General features: G+C 45.0%; 2 long non-coding RNA genes across 2 annotated transcripts in view; one reads left to right on the forward strand and one right to left on the reverse strand.

The window, feature by feature from the left end:
* The window catches only part of LOC144685946 (uncharacterized), a 34,196-nt gene extending 16,596 nt beyond the window's left edge, over positions 1-17,600 (forward strand). Inside the window, exons 2-3 of the long non-coding RNA XR_013577823.1 lie at positions 7,031-7,115; positions 17,412-17,600. This is a non-coding gene — a long non-coding RNA (uncharacterized LOC144685946). The remainder of the gene's footprint in view (positions 1-7,030; positions 7,116-17,411) is intronic.
* LOC144685944 (uncharacterized) overlaps positions 1-17,725 on the reverse strand; it is a 137,019-nt gene that overhangs the window by 40,298 nt on the left and 78,996 nt on the right. The window lies entirely within an intron of this gene.

Below are 17,725 nucleotides of genomic sequence, written 5' to 3' on the forward strand. Positions count from 1 at the left end.
GCTGTTCTGCCATTGGTGACCTCCTCATCCTCTCCATTTCAGAATGTGCTGAATGTACAGAGGCTTCCTCCCCCTCCTCATCTTCTTCCTCCTCAGAGGTTAGAGCTCTGCCCATGATCTCATTGTCATTTAATTGAAGGCCCCACCGCTGTGCAATGTTGTGCAGCATGCAGCATACACCATATTGCATATTGCAGAGCTCCACCTGAGCGATTAAGGCACCTGAATCTTATCTTTAAGATGCCAATGGCCTGCTCAATGGTCCTCCTATTGACAACGTGACTGCTGTTGTATTTGTCTTTGCTTCAGATTGTGGGTTCCTAAAGTGGGTCATCAACCAAGTTCTTATTGGGTGGCCCTTGTTCCCTAGGAGCTAACCACGGATCTGTGTTGGTAGTTGAAATAGCTGGGGGAGTTGCAAATTCCTCAGTATAAAAGAGTTGTGGCAGCTGAACAGGAATCTAGCACACACCTGAAGAAAGACCTTATTGTGGTCACAAACCACCTGGACACTGATCAAGTGAAAGGACTTGTGGTTCATTAAGGTGTCCGCATGCTGAGTTGGGGCCTTTATTGCAACATGAGTGCAGTCAACAATGCTCTGCACCTGAGGAAAGCCTGCAATTTGGTCAAAGGCTGTGGCTCTCTGAATCTGAGATGCCAAACTCATGGTGAAACTTGTGCCCCCCCAACATGAGCAAACAGGGCATTGTCACTTCCTCAATGCAGCCGTGTGCTGCTGACTGGGAAATAGCAGCCAGGTCTCCTGTCAAACCCTGGAAGGAGCCTGGGACATAGCCATTCAGTGCTATGGTTACCTTCACAGCCACTGGCATGGCATGGTGGTTGATGGATTGTGGCTCCAATTGCTGCTGGACCATGAGACAAATGTCTGTCATGACATCATGGCTCAACCTGAGTCTTCTTTGGCACTGGTTGTCCAGTTGTAGTGTGATGTCCTTGGTCTGGGCAACCTCCTCACAGGGTAGAACCTGAGTGCTCTCCCTTCCCTCCTCCTCCTTCCTGCTGCTCGTGCCACATCCTCTTCCTCCTGACCTTCAGCCCTCACTCTGCACTTTGGCTGCTCACCTTGACTGGCTTCTATGGCCTCTATGAGAGAGGGTGCCATGCCCATCTTCTATGCTCTCTTGGACGAATCACAATGTGCACTTCTAAAGCACAATTTTTTTCCTTGCACCTGGGTGCAAGAGTCAGTAGGGGCAATGAAAAATTTCCCTGGCAGTCCAGCAGCCCCACCCTCCCACTCTCTTGGGTTACAAGAAGACCGTGGAAACCAAGTTCTTGACACTTGTGAGCCAGTAAATACAAACTTATAGATAACTCTACAAGAGTATCTCACCCCTCCTGGCTACCCACAACAAATGTGCTAAGAAGGAACCTGCCCTGACATGGTCTGCTCTGTACACTTCAGGCTCCAAACAACAAGGATGCCAAATCCGATTTCAGTGGGGGCAGCTGAAGATTTAAATGGTCAATTACCTTTGTGAACCACGCATGTGTGAAATTTTGGCGGCCTCCAGACCTGCCCCCACGAAAATGAGAAATAGCACGCTCGGGGGTGGTGGGGGGAGACGTAGGATTTCTGAAGACTTCACCCATTTTTGCCATGTCGGAGAGGCTCTCCATCGTGGTGAAAACCTGGGCCTTTATCAAATTCCATTTGGAAGTCCACGTACACTATATCAACCACATTACTCTCATTAGCCCTCTGTTACCTCATCAAAAAACTCAATCAAGTTAATTAAACATGATTTGCCCTTAACAAGTTCATGCTGGCATCCTTAATTCACATTTGTCTAATTGACTGTAAATGTTGTCTAGGATTATCGTTTCTAAAAGCGAGCCCACCAATGACTGGCCTGTGGTTGCTGCATTTAAATAGCTACTTGATTGTACGTTTTATCTCTAGACATTGGCCATGTATTTAGTTAGTGATAGTACAGCATGTAATTTTTGAGGGCAAAGCTGAACTATCTGGCTTACTGATAACCTTTGAATATTGGTCTGTCAACATGTAGAAATATCCTGTACTTGAGCCAAGGTGAAAAGCCCCGAACATATGGCAGAAAGGGATTACAGACAACAAGCTAACAGATATCCGGAGTGTCTCGCAATTACAGATGTTCCTGCCAAGCACTAAATGAAAATATAGCTGAGACAAGGTGTCCGAGCTTTCCCTTCACAATATAAGCTGTTCTCCCAAAGCTGCTTAAAGAAGAAGAAAACCCACACTCAACTGCTTTTTGTTGTTTTTATGTTCCGTAAATCATCCAAAAGGTTTGTCGATAGTTCCCATTCTCCACACATTTAATGCAGAACAATTATTTTCCCTGTTTCGATAGCACAAGGCTTGAATTATTTTTAATTTGGGAAACCTGCCGCCATGCAATGGTGTGCATGTTGTGCTTTTACAAGTTGTTGCAGCTATGGTGAAGGATCAGACAGTAAAATTTGTACATAAGTTGTATGTAAAGAGGGAGCGGTGAGGAGTACCTGACTTTTTGTGAAGCCCTGTGCCTTGCACCTTCTCCAGTCATGAACGGTGGGTTCGCTCTGCTAATACATAACTCTTCACATTTATGTAAATGCACAACAGCTGCCTGTGACCACGGTCCCTCTGCTTTTCTTTGTCTAGTGATAAAGTGCTTTCCTGCCTAGCTCAGCCCTTCCCCACCACAATATAGTGGGCAGTGAGGAAAATCCACCACCTGGCAAAGTTGCAGCTCAAAACCCACATCATCCCTCCCATCTCTTGGTTCCATTGATGGAGCTCCATATGCAGTCCCACAACGGTATATTTTCTGACTCCTCGCTTGTGGCAAAAGGCACTTCTCATACTGCAGCACAGACAATTGTGGGCCTGCTGATCCCTTCTTTCTTACAGTTTTATCAACTTGCCCTCTTACTTTTAAAAAGCAGTAGATCTGAACACAGCATCTTTTGGATGGCGGGCTTTCCTGCACCAACATCCGAACAGTTGACAGAGAATGCATCCCTGCCAATCACAGAAGATCTACAGTCATTTAATACTCTGAAAAGTGTTGATTGGCTGGAGATGGGATTTCCGCCACTCACTGTTTCGCTGACAGCAGTGCAGTTCCAGCAGTGCCAGTGGCAGCAGAGGCGAGAATTGGGTCTAAAAGCAGTCCCCAGATTCTAAGTCCTGGGGTCCAGGACTAGATAAGTGTGAGGGATCTCATGACAGGGAGGGGAGGTGAGTCCTGAGGGGATGGGGAGATGGGGGGGTGGAGGTCTTGATGGAGTGGCTTGGGGGTGGGGAAGGAGCACTCACGTTGGGGTGGGGGTTTCTTGATGTGATAAGTTGCCCTTGGGGGAGGCACACTCCCTCCTTGCCCGAGCAGGGTGACCTGCCAGGCTTCCCCCCTGCCCCTGGACTCCCACCAACCTCAAAATTAAAGCCGGGCAAGAGGGCGACCCTAAATGTAACCAATAATCGAAGATTTAGGGAATGGGGAGTCGATGAGGTGTGCCCTGCTGGTATTAATCAGATTTGGAAAACTCAGACAGGAGGTGGAACCATTGTCACAGGACACTGCAAGTTTTGATCTGGCATGACTTGAAGAAGTGATTCTGCTTGGGCACTGGAGTAACTATGCGATGGTTTCTCTAATGCTACATATCTGTCAGAAATACGGAGCACAATGAAAGGCTTTTGTAAGACTTATTTTAGTTAATGTAAGGGCACTTTTTCTTTAGTATTATTTTAGTAGTCTACTAAGTAATGTTTCATCTCTGTTGATTTTACCTTGTTTGTTACAGTAAAAGCCTTAAAACGTGAAATGTTATCTTCAGTTCTTTCCGTCGGTGCCTGGGAAATCCATATCTATTTTTTGAAACTTTTGGCCTCTACAGGGATTGTAGCAGCAGAAATCATTGGATGTGGCATGGCAGGTTGAAAAAGCTGTGAATAAAGCTTACGGGATCCTGGGCTTTATAAATAGAGGCATTAAGTACAAAAGCAAGGAAGTTATGATCAAGCTGTGTAAAACACTGGTTTGGCCTCAACTGGAGTATTGTGTCCAGTTGTGTGTACCACACGTAAGGAAGGATGTGAAGGCATTAGAGATGGTACAGAGAAGATTCATGAGCATGGTTCCAGGGATGAGGAACTTCAGTTACAAGGATAGATTGGAGAAGCTGGAGCTGTTCTCCTTGGAAAAGAGAAAATTAAGAGGAAATTTGATAGAGGCATTTAAAATGATAAAGGCCTGGATGGAGTAGATGGGGGAAAACAGTTTCTGTTGGCCGAGGGATCAAGAGCCAAAGGACACCGACTTAAGGTGATAGGCAAAAAAGCAACAGCGATATGATGGAAGATATTAATACACAGTGAGTAGTTAGGATCTAGAATGCACTGCCTGAGAGTGTGGTGGAGGCAGTTTCAATCGTAGTTTTCAAAAGGGAATTGAATAATTATCCAAAGAGAAAAAAATTTCCGGGCTATAGGGAAAAGGTGGTTGACTGAGCTTGGTGAATTGCACTTGCAGAGGGCTGCCACAGTTATAACGGGCTAAGTCTCCTCCTTCTGTTCTGTAACCACTCTATGGTTCTATGTGAAAATGTCCTGATGCACGTACAATTACTTGGAGGAACCCTGTAATGGCATAAATCCTACAGCTCTTTCCTGTTGACTTTACATATTAATGATGAACTTGATGTAATTGCTAGCCTTGAAAAGAAACCATCCGTAAGAAAATAAGAAATAAGAGCAGGAGTAGGCCAGGCGGCCTGTCAAGCTTGCATCGGCATTTAGTAAATTCATGGCTGAACCTTTGCTCAACTCAATTTACGTTCCCTGTTCCTATATCCCTTGATTCCCTCAGTGCACAAAAATCTATTAGTCTCAGTCACTAATATGTTCATCGGCATTCATCCATTGCCAGCTGCGGTAGAGAACTCCAAAGGTTCACACTCCTCTGAGGAAATAAATTTCTCCTCATCTCAGTCCTAAATGGTTGATCCCTTAATCTGAGACTATGGCTGGATTTTATGGGGCACTGTGGTCCCGCTCCCCACCATGGCTAAAAAGTTGGTGTGTAGCTTATCCAAGGGAAGAATGGCTGCCCTGCTGTCATTTAATGCTCAATTGGCCGTAAGTTGGCTGGAGGTGGAATTTCCGCCCCTCAGAGATGGATGTCGTGCCTCAGAGAGCTGCTGGCCATTGCTGTGGCAAGTGTGAGCAGTGGCCAATGCTGGGACTACACGCAGTCTCCAATGGAGATTGTTGCTGGAGCCGGACACCAAGGTAAGTTGGGGGGGACGGATTTCGCCAGGGTCAGGCTGGCAGGCTGGGTGAGCAGGCTGGGGAACAGAGATTAAGAGGCCAGGGGGGAGGCTAAAGGGGAAGGTGTGATCTTGGGAGGGTGCCTTCGATGGGCATAGGGGGCCCACAAAGGAGGTCCCACCCCTGTCTGACACCAGACTGTGCAGCTAAAGCTGTCGAGCTTTCCAGATGGCATGGGCCCCCTCCTGGCGAAGGTAAAATAGTGGAAGGGTGGGATGAGGAACTTAAGTGGCCATTAATTGGCCACTAAGAGCCTCAATAGGCCCAAGGTTGGGTGGCACCTCATGTCTCCACCATCCCCATAAAATTTCACACAGGTCGGGGACAGGCATGCAGACAGTGGATAGGCCACGCGCTGAATTTTATGAACCCCATGCCTTCAAACCTGCCGGTGGGGGAGTGTAAAATTTAGCCCAATGACTTCTAGTTTTAGACTCTCCAGGCAGGGAAACAGCCTCTCAGCATCTGCCCTGTCAAGCCCTCTAAGAATTTTGTACATTTCAATAAGATCACCACTCATACTTCTAAATTCCAGATAATATAGGCCCATTCTACTCAATATCCTGCCAGGACATCCCTCTCACTCCAAGAATCTATTTAGTGACCCTTTGTTGCAACCCCTCTAAGGTAAGCATGTTCTTTCCTAGGTAAGGAGACCAAGGGCTCTCGGTATTTTCTCACCAAGAACTTATACAATTGCTTCAAGATGTCCTTACTCTTATACACCCATCCCCTTGCAATAAAGGCCAATGTACCATTTACTTTCCTAATTGTTTCCTATAAGTTCATGCCAACTTTTCACAGAAAGGGCTAGAGATCGACTGGTGTGATGCATGACCCCAGTTGCACTCTAAAATGAAGCCCAGAACATATAAAGTAGGGGCCTCGTTAATAACGGCCAAGAGGAAGTGTGGGTTGCAGGCCTTCATGTGTCAGTTGTGGCTCAGCTGGTAGTGTTCTTGCCTCTAAGTCAGAAGACTGTGGGTTGAAGTCCCACTTAAATACTTGAGCACAACAATCTATGCTGACACTAAGGGAATACTGTACTGTTGGAAGTGCCATCTTTCGCATGAGACATTTTAAAATTATTATTCACTCATGGGATGTGGGTGTTGCTGGCTCAGCCATCAGTTATTGACCATCACCAATTGCCCTTGTTCAGAGGGCATTTAAGAGTCAACCACATTGCTGTGGGGCTGGAGGCACAACCAAGTAAGGACTGCAGATTTCCTTCCCTAAAGTAGTGAACCAGATGGGATTTATGATAATTAGCAATGGTTTCACAGTCATCATTAGATTTTTAATTCCAGATTTTCTGCCATGGTGGGATTTGAACTCAGACCCCTAGAGAATTACCCCTGGGTTTCTGGATTACCGGTCCAGTGACAATACCACTACACCATCGCCTCCCCTAAGGCCCTGTCTGCCGAGTCACGTGAATGTAAAAGACCCTATGGCTCTATTTTGAAGAAGAGCTGGGGAGTTACCCTATTGTCTTGGTCAATATATATCCTTCAATCAACATTATAAACAAATTATCTGGTCATTACATTGCTGTTTGTGGGAGCATACAGTGTGCAAATTGGTTGTTGCATTTCCTACAAAAGTGACTATGGCTCAAAAATACTTCATTGGCTGTGGACCACTTTGGGATGTCCAGGGATCTTGAAAGGCGCTATATAATGCACGTCATTTTTCATTCAGGAGGCTGCACAGATCTGAAACCATATGTCAGTGATTATAGAATCACAATCTCCTGATGCACTGATCCACTTAAAGCTGCAAGTGGGTAAGTTGGGGTCTGTATACCTTATGCAGCGTAGACAACACCTTTAAGACGACCTCCTCCTCTGAACTGTCATGACCAGTCCTGCTCTCTGTGGTTCCCTTTGCTGCTTCTGCTGCTGCTGCATTTGATCTTCTTCCCAGAATGACTCCCATTGTTAAAAGTTTTCAATCTCTCCCTGATGTTACTAAAGGAATTTGGTGTTCCAATTAACTCTCTCGATGCCCAAAATCATCAACCGAACAATTTCAGGAACACTTCTGCTATCTGACATATTGCAGGGGAGTGGCCTTGTAAGTATCCCTCTCAATTGCTGTTTCTTGCCTGAACCACCCAAAATTACTAAGCAGTTCACCACCGAGTGGCACATGCATCTTGATTTCTTAAAATGGCATTGATCATCCTCACAATCGTAATGAGGCATCAGCCAGCTTCGGGTAGCCGCATGGTCCATCTTCATGAATTACTTGAAAAATATCGCATTCGTCGAATTGGGAGTGAGAACGGGATGATTTTTTAAGACAATTTTTCAGAATACTAGCCCCCCCAATTTCTGTCCCGCAGACCCTGTTAAAATCTCCTCTAATGTGTTTTGTTTTGCATTGTCCTCAAAAGATTTGGAAGAAGGTCAGCCACATTATACGGAACCAAGTTGTTTTTTAGAGATTGTGATTTTGATTTGACAGCTGTGTCTGAAGCTTGTGAGAAGGGACAGATTCCGTGATGAGCTGTGGTGCACTTGCCCTCTGTGACTTTGACTGGGGGTTTAATCTGTGGTTTCCTGCACCCGCCAAGTCAGTGTACAGTCTACAGCCAGCAAAGGGTTTGGTTAATTTTACTCCATGGTAGTGTTTTGCCATGTTACAAGCATGCAATAATTTTCAGGGAACTGTTTGGGTGAAAGATAGCTCAGGAGAAATGTTTTGATTACCTTGACACATGGTTAAAGTTAGGAAAATCTGTAAATTACTGCAACAAACAGTTGTGCACTCTTCGTTTACTAGTTTTGTGTTAAATAAGCTATCTGCTGACCCTGAGGCCAGGGTTTCCCATGTCTGTTGGCATCGGGCATGTTCAGTGGCATGAGTGGACAATATGGCGTGATCGGTTTCACGACGGCATGAAACCAGTTTGCGATTGTCCGCTCAACACATCAATGGCGGGCTGCATTCTCTGCCATCGGACGTCGGGAACCTCATTGTAATACATCAGCATATCGTTATTAGGTCAGCCCACTGGAATCATTCCCTCTCTGCTGGATCATCTGCCCACATCGGCAGGAAAACACACTGACGTATTTCACAACAGCACATAAGCAACATGCACTTGCTTGGGGCTTCAAGCTTTGTTTGCCAACTTGCTTTGGTCAGCACTCGCAGTCATTAGTGCCAGGCTTCACAGACAGCACCAAATGGGAGGGGAGGTGATGGCGTAGTGGTTATTGTCGCTGGACTAGAGACTCAGGGTAATGCTCTAGGGGCACGGGTTCAAATCACACCACGGCAGGTGATGGAATTTGAATTCAATAAAAATCTGGAATTAAAAGTTTAATGATGACCATGAAATGATTGTTGTAAAAACCCATCTGGTTCACAAATGTCCTTTAGGGAAAGAAATCTACTGTCCTTACCTGGTCTGGCCTACATGTGACTCCAGACCCACAGAAATGTGATTGACTCTTAAATTCCCTCTGAAAAAGGGCAATTAGGGATGGGCAATAAATACTAGCCTAGCCAGTAATGGCCACATCCCATGAATGAATATTTAAAAAAAAATCCCTTTTAGGGGGGTTCATGGCAGGTCTCTATCTACCAGATCAGCTATATGTGGGCGGCTTTTCAATGGTTGCACGGGTAGGGGCTTGCTTGGCGAAGGGGGAGAAGTGCCTTCAGACAAGGGAAGAGGCTGCAGGACAAGAGCTGTACTGGGGAAGGAGGGTAACCCAGGGTGTGTGTGGGGGCACATGTTGATCTGTGCAAGTGACCTCAAGATGGTGATGCCTGTGGAGGCAGTCTCCAGGGGAGATGAGGCCAGATGGACATATGTGTGAGAATGGGTGGTGATGTCCCTTGAGCTGGCAGTGAGTGAGATGTCAGTGAATGGGTGATAGGCTTGAGTGTGAGTTTAGAGTGATGAGATGGTTGCCATACCCTGGCTGCACAGATGAGATCATTCATCCTCTATCTGCATTGGATGGCCAGCCTCTTCTGTGCAGCATTGGCACTGATCACCAGTGCCACCGCCTACCAAGCAGGAATAGTAATGTTGCTGCCCCTCCTGTGGCCAGAGTGGGGGTCGAGGACTTCACAGCAGGCCTCCAGAGCGTCCAAAGGGCGTTCGAGGGCTGCAGCCTTCTTGTCTTTTGGGGCCATGTCTTGTTTGCTGCAGTCCTGGGCTGGAAGCACTGAGTGCAGCTGTACCTTAAATATGGTGCCTGGTGTGATGAAGTGGCAATGTGATGGCATGGCAGGTGAATCGGAACTGGCCCACCATGGAAACGACCTGTTTCCCGGGAATGCGTAAATAATGTGACGCTACAGCGTGAAAATCTGCCATTGTGGCCGGCGGGTAAAATGTCGTTTTACCCTCCCACTACTGCTCTTCGTGCAAATCTGCGATGACTCTGCCCTGAATCTTGGTTTCATGACAGTGAAATAATAGCAATATCTTCTTTTATCCTTTTTTTCCTGTGAATTTGTATGCCAGGAATTTCCTTGGGTTTACCCAGATTTACTGACATAAAAAATTGGCAGTCTCCGAATATACGTCCATCTGCGGTCTTCCCTGATCTTCTGCCAATCTTGTACAGCTAATGGAAAGACCCCTGTCTTGATTCTTGTTTTTTTTTTAAATGATGCACACGGGCCGTCGACATTGTGGCTGAGCTAACTTTATTGATAATACATCTTTCTAACATGAACACATATCTGCCATTCTGAACTCTGTCAAGGCAGGTTCCAGCATGTGCTATATGACCTTCAACCCCAGCTCAGGCGACCCCATATGAGGCACAGAGTACTGTATATTATCTAATACTGGAGTCCACAACCACAATCAGCTATTATCATAACATTTCCTTTTTAAAAAAATACTTTTATACAATTCAAGTACACAAAGTCTCTCATCAATTCTTTCTCACTCTGTTTTGATCAGTCTGTTTTGCCTTTTACTCATCTCTGTATCTCTGTGGTTTTTTCACAATTCTTCCACTGGATGTTCTGAATGGTGACAGTGGTGATTTTGAAGGACAAGGAGCCTTCTCCAGCTCTGTGTCACTGTCACCCCTTGGATAGTTTTCAGGATTCTCAGACTCTGTCTGGTTATCTGTTGCTTCACTGGTGCACTCTGGTTTTTGATCTTCAGCTACACTTTCTGGTTCAGAGCAGAGTTGTGGTTCATTTGTTTTCCATAAGAATTTACGGTTTCTTCTGTACTGTTGTCTGTTTGGAGTCTGCGCTATGTAAGACCTTGGTTCTCCTGTGATTCCTGCTATAACAGCAGGATTCCAGATCCCTTCATGCTGAATCCCTGTTGACTCTCCCATGTTCAGGTCAGGCAGAGGTTGGGCGCCTCGGTCGAAGTGCTGTTTCTGACTCTGCTGTCTCAGTTTGAGCAGGTTCTGCACACTGTAGCTCACTGGCTGTGGAAATAACAGTTGGGGCGCAGTTGGAAGCTTAGTTCTTAGTCTTCTCCCCATCAGGAGCTGTGTTGGAGATGATCCAATGCCCTCTAATGGAGTATTCCTGAAACCCAGCAGGACCAGGTAGGGGTCTCTTCCGTCTGCCTTTGCCTTCTTCAACAGGTGTTTTAAGGTCTGCAAGGTATGTTCCTCCATTCCGTTGGATTGTGGATATTTGGGACTTGGTGTAGTGTGGCCAAACTCCCAGTCCTGTGCAAATTTGGGAAACTCAGTCCCTGAGAATTGTGAAAACTCAGTGCCTGAGAATTATGGACCGTTATCTGAGTTGAGCACTTGAGGTATGCCGTGGCGAGCAAAAATTGATTTGAAATGATTTATTACAGTGATGCTCTTACTATCATTCCTCAGCAGCACAGGCTCAAAAAACTTTGAGTAATAATCTACTGCTAGTAGGTAACTCGCTGTTGTCAAATGGGAACAAGTCCACTCCAATTTTCTGCCAGGGCCTCTCTGGAACACTGTGTGGTTGAAGTGGTTCTTTTTGTTGCGATTTACTGTACTTGTGGCGCATTGCAGACGCATTCACCATTTCCCTGATTTGTGCTCCCAGTCCAGGCTAATACATTACACCTCAAGCTCTTCTCCTGCATGTTTCTATGCTGAAGTGACTTTCATGTATGCGCTGCAGCATTTCTTTCCTCAGTGTTGCAGGAATTATGACCTTTTCTCCCTTGAAAAGTATTTCTTCTGCTACGTGAAGTTCCTCACGAAAGTTCCAGTTCTCTTGTACAGCAGAAGGGCCTCCGCTCCGAGGTGTGGGTCAGCCAGTTTGCACAATCTGCAGCAGTTTCCTCAGGGTGGCGTCATTCTTGGCCGCTTCCCTGTTCTCATCCAGTTTGGTTACAGCCACAGGTAAGTTCTTTGTCGGCATGTGAACCTGTGCTTCCATTTCTTTATTCTTTTCCTCCGTGAAGGGGAGGTATGTATGTGACAGAGTGTCTACGATGTACGTTTCCTTGCCTGGTTTGTATTTAACTCTGACCTGGTACTTCTGCAGACACATTAGCATTCTTGGTGATGCGCAGTTCAGCGGCTTTTTAAGAAGAGCTTCCAAAGGCTTATGATCAGACTCTGCCTCCACACCTTTGCCATAGACAAACTGGTGGAAGCGTGAGAGACCAAACACAATTGCTAGCATTTCTTTCTCTATTTGGGCATACCGCTGCTGTGTTTCAGTCATTGCCTTTGAAGCCTATGCCACTGGTGCCTCATTTTGCAAAAGGACAGCTCCCAGGTCAGTCTTTGAAGCATCCACTGAGATCCTAACCGACTGACTGACATTGTAATACTTTAACACTGGTGCCTGGGTCAGTGTTCTCTTCAGACTGGTCAAAGCTCCCTGGTGACTTTGTTCCCAGTGCCATTCCACATCATTTTGTAGAAGTTTTCTGAGAGGTGCTGTCAGGCCTGACATGTTCGGAATGAATTTCCCAAGATAGGTCATCCCCAAAAACCTCTCCAAATCTTTCTTACATTCTGGGGGTGGCATGTTCACAGCTGCTTCGATTTTACTCTGGTCCGGTTTCAGTCCCTCACTTGTTCGAATATGTCCCAAGTACTTGATTTCATGAAGACCTATTTTGCACTTTTCCTTCTTCAGCTTGAGGTTCCATTCTCTAGCTCTGGCCAGCACCTGCCTCAGTCTGTGGTTGTGTTCTTCTCATGAGACTCCCCAGACCAGCACATCGTCGATATAGGTTTCCACACCCTCTAACCCTTCAAACAGCTGCTTCAATGTTCTGTGGAACACCTCCGGAACAGAATTAATAACAAAAGGTAAGCGTAAAAACCTGCATCGCCCATATGGTGTTGTTGAAGGTACAGAGATAGGAGCTGCATTCATCCAGCTAGACCTGCCAGAAACCTGAACTTGCATCCAAAACTGAATAGTATTTAGCATCAGCTAACTTATATGTGATCTATTCTACTGTGGGCAGCTGGTAATGCTTTCTTTGTACTGCCTGGTTTAGGTCTCTGGGATCCAGACAGACTCACAGATTCCCATCTGAGTTTTCTATAATTACAATTGGATTAACCCATTTTGTCAGTTCTTTAATTTTCTTGATGATGTGAAGTTTCTCCATTCTGTCCAACTCTGCTTTCAGTCTCTCAGTATTACTGGTATTTTCCTGAGTGGATGAATTTTTTGTTATTCATTCATGGGATATGGGCTTCACTGGCTGGGCCAGCATTTATTTCCCATCCTTAATTGTCCTTGAGAAGGCGTTGGTGAGCTGCCTTCTTGAACCGCTGCAGTCCATGTGGTGTAGGTAAATCCACAGTGCTGTTGGGAAGGGAGTTCCAGGATTTTGACCCAGCGACAGTGAAAGAACGGCGACGTATTTCCAAGTCAGGATGGCGAGTGGCTTGGAGGGGAACTTTCAGGTGGTGGTATTCCCATCTATCTGCTGCCCTTGTCTTTCTAGATGGTAATTGTCATGGGTTTGGAAGGTGCTGTTGAAGGAGCCTTGGTGAATTTCTGCAGTGCACCTTGTAAGTGATACACACTGTTGCTACTGTGCATCGGTGGTGGAGGGAGTGACTGTTTGTGGATGGGGTGCCAATCAAGCAGGCTGCTTTGCCCTGGATGGTGTCAAGCTTCTTGAGTGTTGTGGGAGCTGCATGCATCCAGGAAAGTGGGGAGTATTCCATCACACTCCTGATTTGCGCCTTGTCGATGGTGGGCAGGCTTTGGGGAGTCAGGAAGTGAGTTACTTGTTGCACTATTCCTAGCCTCTGACCTGCTGTTGTAGCCACAGTATTGATATGGCTAGTCCAGTTCAGTTTCTGGTCAATGGTAACCTCAGGATGCTGATAGCAGGGGATTCAATGATGGTAATGCCATCAAACATCACGGGGCGCTAAGATAAAAGCAAAAAACTGCGGATGCTGGAAATCCAAAACAAAAATAAAAATACCTGGAAAAACTCAGCAGGGCTGACAGCATCTGCGGAGAGGAACACAGTTAACGTTTTGAGTCCGTATGACTCTTCAACAGAGTCGTACGGACTCGAAACATTAATTATGTTCCTCTCTGCAGATGCTGTCAGACCTGCTGAGTTTTTCCAGGTATTTTTATTTTTATCACGGGCACTAGTTGGATTCTCTCTTGTTGGCGATGGTCACTGCCTCACACTTGTGTGGTGCGAATGTTACTTGCCACTTGTCAGCCCAAGCCTGGATATTATCCAGGTCTTGCTGCATTTGGACATGGACAGCTTCAGTATCTGAGGTGTCACAAATGGTGCTGAATATTGTGCAATCGTCAGCGAACATCCCCACTTCTGACCCTATGATGGAAGGAAGGTCATTGATGAAGCAGCTGAAGATGGTTGGGCAGAGGACACAACCCTAAGGAGCTCCTGTACTGATGGCCTGCAGCTGAGATGACTGACCTCCAACATCCACAGCCATCTTCCTTTGTACTCGGCATGACTCCAATAAGCAGAGAGTTTTCGCCCTGATTCGCATTGACTCCAGTTTTGCTAGGGCTCTTTGATGCCACACTCGGTCAAATGTGGCCTTGATATCAAAAGCATTCACTCTCACCTCACCTCTGGAGTTCAGCTCTTTTGTCCATGTTTGAACCAAGGCTGTAATGAGGTCAGGAGCTGAGTGGCCCTGGCGGAACCCAAGCTGGACGTCAGTGAGCAGGTTATAGCTAAGCAAGTGCCACTTGATAGCACAGTTGATGACCCCTTCCATTACTTTACTAACGATCGAGAATAGTAATTGGCAGTAATTGGCCGGGTTGGATTTGTCCTGCTTTTTGTGGACAGGACATACCTGGGCAATTTTCTACATAGCCGGGTAGATGCCAGTGTTGTAGCTGTACTGGAACAGCTTGGCTAGGGGCGCAGCAAGTTCTGGAGCACAAGTCTTCAGTATATTTGCAGGAATATTGTCAGGGCCCATAGCCTTTGTAGTATCTGGTGCCTTTAGCCGTTTCTTGATATCACGTGGAGTGAATCGAATTGGATGAAGACTGGCATCTGTGATGCTGTGATGAAGGAGGCAGAGCTGGATCATCCACTTGGCACTTCTGGCTGAAGACTGTAGCTTTAGCCTTATCTTTTGCACTGATGCTCTGGACTCCTCCATCATTGAGGATGGGTATCACCATTTCGTCTTGATGGTGTGTTCTTTTTTTAGGCAGCCAATCCCCTGCAACACATCTTTATACTTGCTCAGGATGTCATCAGTGGTGACAGTCATTATTCTCTTGATTAGCTTCAGATTTTCACAAGCTTTGATTCCAAGAATGGGTTTTGCATCAGTTTTCACCACTATGAATGGAAGTGCTTGAGACTGTTCTTCGTAATTCACTTTAAGTGTGCACTTATCTTCTACAGCAATTTTTTCACCTGTATAAATAGACAGCTTCACTTTTGTTTTAGTTAGATGTTTTTCTTTGCTCATCTTACAATACAGGCTTATGGGAATGACATTTGCTTGTGCACCTGTGTCAAGCTTGAAATTCACCATCATGTTGCCAATTTTTAAATCAAACTTTAATTCATCTTCTTTGGAATTTATTGTTATTGCACAAACAAAAAGTTCAGTTCCAGTGTCCGTGCCATCATCTGCAGTCATGCGCACTTTTTTCGATTTACACATCTTGGTGAAGTGATTTAGTTTATCACAGTTCTTATACTGCTTTCCGTGGGCTGGACAGCTATGTGGTAAATGTTCTGTTCCACATTGGCTGCATTTAAATGTTTTAACAGCAGTTTTGTTCTTTTTACCTTCAGACTGTCTATTTGTTCTTTCCCGGGGCTGTTCCTGTTTAACTGCATCTAGTTACTTGATTATGTGTGGCTTATCATCATCTATCATCTGTTTAATCTGGCATTTCATTGTCTCTGCTGCTCTGCAGATATTTATAGCTTTCTCCAGCATGAGATCAACTTCTCTGAAAAGCTGAGAGTCATTTGCGATCGCGTAAGTTATTCTATCTCAGATGAGTGATTCTTCAAGCTCCCAATTCACACGATTTAGCTCATTTTCTCAGGTCAGTTACGTACTGACTAATATTGTCACTGCCTTGCGTGCACATAAAAAAATCAGTATCCTTCATACGTGATACTTTTCTTAGGGGCTGTAGTAGGCGTCGAATTTTTGCATTATTTCTTTCAAGTCATTTCGTTTCTCATCACTTTCAAAGTGAATGTGTTACAGGCTTCTAGGTCTTCTTCCCCTGCTACATGAAGATGGAAGGCTGTACCTGAGGGTCTGTTTTATCACTGTCCGTCGCTGTGAGATACAGCTCAAATCGCTGCCTGAACCTCCTCCAGTTTTCGGCGAGATTACCCTCCAAACTGAGCTCTATGGCTGGTTTCAGAACCTCCATTGTTGCGTTTAGTTTACTTCTGACACCGTATCTTGTCTCTTGTCTCCTTTTTTTAATGATTCACACAGGCCGTCGACATTGTGGCTGAGCTAACTTCATTGATAACACATTTTCCTAACATGAACACATTTGCAGTGTCAGAACTCAAGACAGGCCCCAACATGTGCTACCTGACCTTCAGCTGCAGGTCATTGACTCCGCAAATTGTACAGTGTCGTGTAGAATCTAATACTGGAGTCCATAACCACAATCAGAAATTATCATGACAACCCCCTCAGGAAATCTCCAGCAGTGTTTTTTGCTGAAACTTTTGTTGTAGCAATGCTGTTGGTGTAGTGGCTATTTGGTCCAATCTACACTAACTGCTTGATAAATATTTGGCTCCAGTTCAATCACAAGCATCAATCCCTTCAGTGATACAATAAAACCGCTTTACTAAACCTTCAACATAAAAATATTATTTCATAATTTAAATTATATAACAAGTTTAAAAACTGACATTTTTTTGTATTTGATTTCTTTCCTCATTCTCAATTATTTGTAAATTTGCAGTCTGATTGCCACGTGAGTTACCAACTGAGGCTGTTATGAAAAAAAAACAATCGTTTGAGACAGTCCAACTCTAATGTTTCAAGTTTGATGTCATTATGTGGTTACGTTCCATGAGTAACACTCAGCACCCAGGCATTCAATGTTTATAGGTACACAATGTGGGGTGCATCAATTACCGTCAAGGCTGTGCTGTCAGCATAGCCTTGTAAAGCTGCCACTTATATATAAAGCAACTGAATCTTTTCACTATGGCCTGTGTTAAAACAAGTCTGATTAGAAGCTACTTAGAGCTTGAGCATCCTTAATCCAGATTTTGAAAACGTTCCCTTAAAGGGGTGTTACTGTCCTACACATCTATTAGAAAAGGCTTTAACCCTTGCTTCCGAGTCTACATAATGACTATGTTTTCATCACTTAAAGGCCATTAATCACTTGTGATTAATATTGGATCCATGCACAGCCAAATAACTTAAATTCTATTGCCAAGACGTTAATGATACCCATTTAAAAAGGAGTATCACTGAGTGATATCTTTTCCTTTAGTCATCACTCGTATGCAAGCGTTCCTCACTTCAACAGGCTAGCAGTCAGGAAGAGTTGCCTTGGGACTATAGTTTCAGCAGGTAGGTAATAAATGACAGTTGTAACTCTTCTCTTTTCCTTACCAAATCAGCTGTGTTTTTTTTTCTCTCTCTAGATTCAACAAGACAACAAATGTCAAGTCAATAATTTATTCAGCATCCACCCTTGCTGGCTTTCAACAGATGAAAAACCTAACTGAAAGGTGTAGCCAGATAAAGGCACTCTGTGATTAAATGTCAACAAGTTGCAAATATATTGGTTTGAAGAAGGTTCTATCTTTCCAGCTCTGGTATGAAGACAGGCGGCTCTGGAGTGGCTAGAAAATCAAATTGTGGGTGTTTCACGGGGTACACCATTTACTTGGGGCTAGATACTCTTTCAACACAGGTGACAATATGCCACAATTTGCAAGGGCACCACCCAGTTAAT

Source organism: Cetorhinus maximus, chromosome 10, assembly GCF_964194155.1.
Source record: "Cetorhinus maximus chromosome 10, sCetMax3.hap1.1, whole genome shotgun sequence".
Classification (NCBI taxonomy): Eukaryota; Metazoa; Chordata; class Chondrichthyes; order Lamniformes; family Cetorhinidae; genus Cetorhinus; species Cetorhinus maximus.